We start from the raw sequence: 4,846 nt of genomic DNA, 5'->3' as shown, positions 1-4,846 counted from the left end.
GCCCAAAGTAGACAAAAGAGCTATTTTGACATTAAAAGGAAGGCTTTGGAACTTGAAATTGGAGATAAAGTTTTCCTACGGGTTGCGCCTATGAAAGGGGTAATGAGATTTGGCAAAAAGGGTAAGTTAAGCCCTAGGTTTGTAGGGCCTTTTGAGGTCTTGGAAAGAGTGGGCGAGGTTGCATATAGAATTGCCTTACCACTGGCCCTGTCAGGAATTCATAATGTTTTCCATGAGTCTATGTTGAGGAAATACATTCCTGACCCTTCACATGTTTTGAGCTATGAGCCTCTTCAGATTAAAGATGATTTATCATATGAAGAAGTTCCGGTAGAGATTTTGGACCGTAAGGAGCAAGTGTTACGCAATAGAACAATACCTTGGGTAAAGGTGCTTTGGAAGAATCATTCGGCGAAAGAGGCATCTTGGGAGCGTGAGGATGATATGTTGTCAAGATACCCAAGCCTTTTTCAAGATCAAGGTACGTAAAATTTTGAGGACGAAATTTTTATAAGAGGGGAAGATTGTAACATCCCGTGAGTTTTTTTTTTTTTTTTTTTTTTTTTTTTTTTTTTTTTTTTTTTTAAATGTAAGTCAGAATTCTGTGGACCACATGTGCCCCCACCTAACCCCACTACCCATCATTCTCATCCACTCAATTTCACCCACATCTCTTCTCTCTTTTGGCTGGCTCTCTCCTTTCTTTCTTTCATTTTCTCTCTTTTCATTTTACTGAAACACACACACACCCACCCGCCAGCCTCCACTCCAAAACACACTATCTCACCATCATTTTTCCGGCAAGATCACCGGAAAAATACTTAGGAACTCCAAAGCATCTTCATCATTTTATTTGAGGTGAAAGTTCAAATCTTTTTTTGATGAGTATTATGTTCTTGTTTGAGGTTATTTTACTCAAGCTTTAATAATGTTATTCATGTGATTTAAGAGCTTTGGAAATGATATTCATGTGTTTATATGTATGGATTTTGGTCTTGGTGGATGTATTTGATGAGTGAGTTCATGATTTTTACAATGATGGCTATCTAAGGCTTGTTGTGGTGAAAATTTAGAGGTTTTGAGTTATAATATGTGATAGATGATGAATATAATTTTTATTGATTATTTGGAGCTAGTTAAAGATTTAAATTGTTTGTCTTGGAGAAAATTATGATTTTGGTGTCATGGGTCACTTGATGATGTTATAAAAATCTTGTGGGAAGCACTTGTAAAGTGTGGAGGTTTTGATGTTAGATATGACACCTTGAAAGATTTATGAGTATAAATGGGAGTCTATGCCTTGCAAATTAAAGTGTTTTGAGAAATTTTGGAAGTAGAATACATTACATGTGAGGTTGAATACTAGGCTTGCCTAATTGAGTTCTTACTTGGCAATTCCTAATTTGTAGTTAGATACAATTTCAAGCTTTGTGCTCATTGTGATAGATTTGCTTGACATTGTTTAGGTTCTAGCTAATCTCCCCTTGGAGCTTGGAGAATTAGGATTTTGCGGTTGCGAGGTAAGTAGCTTTTTAATGGGTATTTTTGGAAAATAACCATGTCTTATAAATGTTGTTTTTGAATCAAACACATTTTGGAAAATGATATATATGGATATATGCTTTCTTAAAAGTATTGTGTTGTGACCTTTACTATATATGAAAAATGCATCATATTTGGTATTGCATTTTGGGAAATGCATGAATTGTTGATATGGAAAAATGAGCATCTTTTATTTAATCTTTGATAAGAAAATCATTGATTTTATGGTGTATTGAAAAATTTAAAGATGCTTATCTTGTCTTGTATTATTTGAGAAATTGTTAGAAAATCTTTTGACAAGAATGAAGTTTGAAAACCTTACAAACTTTGTAGAAGTTAGATTATTTAAGGTTTTCTGAAATTACTTGGATATGAACTATATGTTTCAAAGTAAGGTAACCTGTGAGTTTATATGATTTTAGCCCTATGCCATGTGTGATTTCCCGGTGATCACCCGGTTTGGTTTACCGTAGTCTTTGTGACAATGGAATCAAATTTAGGTCAGTGCCCTTTCACTTTGGATGATGCATTCTTCCCTGCTGTCCATGGGGGGAAGAGGTTCCTTGATTGTATGTGGGTGAGGCTGCTGTCCATGGGGCCAAGAGACCACATGCAAGAGAGGTCCTATTTGACGTGCTCTCTCTGCTGCCCATGGGGGGAGAGAAAAACCTTGAGGGTATGGGTGAGGCTGCTGTCCATGGGGCCAAGAGTTTGCATACTAGAGAGGATAATATCATGCTAGTTGTGAATGGGTGGATCCCTTGATCGGTCTATGTGGTAGTGTGGTAGATTTGTGATAATTTATCTTATGTTAGATATTATGGTTTTAGAAATTATATTGTTGATACTCACAGATTATAGTATATAGTTTCAAGGTATTTACTTTGAGAAACTTTGTGCTTCATTATGTAATCATTCTTGTCATATTATTATTATTATTGAAGATGAAACTTACATTTCCCCCACCCCCATTATTGTGCTACTTACTGGGTTTTGTTTCATTCCATTATTTTTATAAACTTTTCAGAGTAGGCAACAATCTTTTGAGACAGCTTTTTGGTGGCTAATAGTAGTTAGACTAACTACTGATGGAGGTTGAATTTTTGTAATGGATATATTAGATAGTGTACATCTTAGACTAGGCTTGACTCATTATTTTGTATATTATAGTGGTTATGACTGTATTTCCACTGATGAGACAAACTGTTATTATGTAATTGTTTTATTCAGACCTCTATTCTTTTGTGGCCTATGGTCCTTGTAATTAATGCTTAGAGCTCTGACTTACTCTGAAAGTATATTCTATGGGATTATTATGATAATTCTTGTTGTTGGCACTTGATAAGAATTTTGTGGATTGAATTGTCAAAAAGGAAAAATTTACAGTACTTGAGACGTCTCTCTCATGCTTTAGACCCTTTGGGGTTTGGGGCGTGACACCTTGTGTTTATTATCATGGATGGTGCTTTTTATGCTTCTATGCATGTTTTGGATGTTGATGATTGTAGCATGCCACGTGCTTTTGAAAATGCCTCTATGAGTGTTTATCCTCATGATTGTGATTACATGTTACTTGAATTATTGAATGTTGTTGATATTCCAAATGACAAACTCTTCAAGAAAAATGCTAAGAAGTTTCAAAAGAATTTAAGCAAGTTATTTTGTGAAAATGATGATTTGATTGCTAAACTCAACAAATCCAACAAATTGGTTAAGAAATATAAGAAACTTGCTGAAAATTCTCTTGAAAAGCTGAAGGAGCTTGAGTGTTTGAATGTGGACTTGGATTTGAAACTTGTTTTATCTAACAAACTTGTTAATGAGCTAAAATGTGAGTATGAATCTCTAAAAATGCATGCCAAGTGTTTGATTGCTGAACCTATTTCCAAAAAGGATGATAATATATGTTGCAATCATGTTGTGGTACTCGATTTTGTGCCTAATGTGTGTTCTACCACTATGGGCAAGTCGGTGTACATTCCTCCACACAAAAGAAATCAAAAGGTGGAAAGAAAGGCTCTTAAATCAAAGCCTCCATTTAGGTCTCAACCTAAGGCTTGGATGGATCTAAGGTTGTTCCAACTTGCCACCATTGTGGTGTGATTGGTCATATAAGACCTCAATGTCATATGTTGAAGAAGGAACAAAACCATGTTGCTAGATCCCTTCCCAAAAAGCCTAGTGAACCTAAACACATTGTGTGTCACCATTGTGGTGTTTCTAGTCATCTAAGGCCTCATTGCTTTAAGTTTCATGCTCTTAAAAGAATCAAAAGAAAAGAGAAACTTGAACTTCATGGAAGTTGTACTAAAAAGGGTAAACCGGATTTAAGTGAAAATAGCATGTTGTTAAAGAAAGTGTTTAATGCTCTTAACTCCTTGTCTATGTACATCTCCGGTTCTCATTCTTCCAACCCTCGTCTCACTTTTCATGAGACACTCATTCCAAAAAATTGTTTCGTTTAAATGAGGAAGGGTTCCTATGGTTGAGCTTTTACTCTTTTGGTCCTTGATCTAATTCTTTTGATTTTTGTAGGACCCTTCATGCATTAAATGTCATATATTCATGCATTTTGTACACCTTGCATTTCTTTTTATGCATTGTTTCTGTTTTGATCTTATTTTTATGTTTTAGTTTTGTGTGAGTAAAAATCCAAAACCACATAAAAAGTGAAAAATTTAAAAAGTTTGATTGTATATGTTTGAACACATATCACATGTGAATTTTGCCCTGTACCTTCGTACAAATGGCTTTGTGCATTTATGAGCTGAGCTTGTTCTTTATGCACTTATATCTCTATAGGAAAAATCTTGACATCTATGTATGATTATTGTAAATTGATCTTCAACCTTGTCATGAATAATTAGTCAATTGTCATGTTGGTTTTGACACATGCATAAACTTGTGCCTATATATCTTTCCACTCTTTTATATTTTTGCTTAAAGAGTTCAACCAATATAAATCTCAAAATGGAAATAGATAATGAGCTGCAAAAGCCGTCGTACATACTAGTATTCGACTAGGAAAAAGGGAAAGCGACTTATATGAAAATGTATGATGCCCAAAAAGCCAAAGGCTTGTTCATCAAATTGAAATATAAAAAATTTCAGGCATTGATCTCAAAAAGAGATGTAAAGATAAAAAATGATCAAATGTTATGAATTGTAAAGAAACCAAATGAAAAGCTTCAAAGATATGTAATTATTTTCTTGTGGGAGGTCATATATGTTCATTTCTATAATTGAGATAGACCACTTGACTTAGTACTAGTTGTGTATGATTTGATTGAATTGGTCATTGAAG

General features: G+C 34.5%; 1 long non-coding RNA gene across 1 annotated transcript; it reads left to right on the top strand.

Moving 5' to 3' along the window:
• The first annotated feature begins 655 nt into the window (after nucleotides 1-655).
• Nucleotides 656-2,890, top strand: LOC126726150 (uncharacterized). Its single transcript, XR_007655734.1, has 3 exons — nucleotides 656-858; nucleotides 1,467-1,520; nucleotides 2,570-2,890. It is a non-coding gene; the product is annotated as an uncharacterized LOC126726150 (long non-coding RNA).
• Nucleotides 2,891-4,846: the final 1,956 nt, after the last annotated feature.

This window comes from Quercus robur, chromosome 5, assembly GCF_932294415.1.
Source record: "Quercus robur chromosome 5, dhQueRobu3.1, whole genome shotgun sequence".
Lineage (NCBI taxonomy): Eukaryota > Viridiplantae > Streptophyta > Magnoliopsida > Fagales > Fagaceae > Quercus > Quercus robur.
Note: the sequence above shows the minus strand (reverse complement) of the source record. Positions and strands in the feature narration are given on the sequence as shown.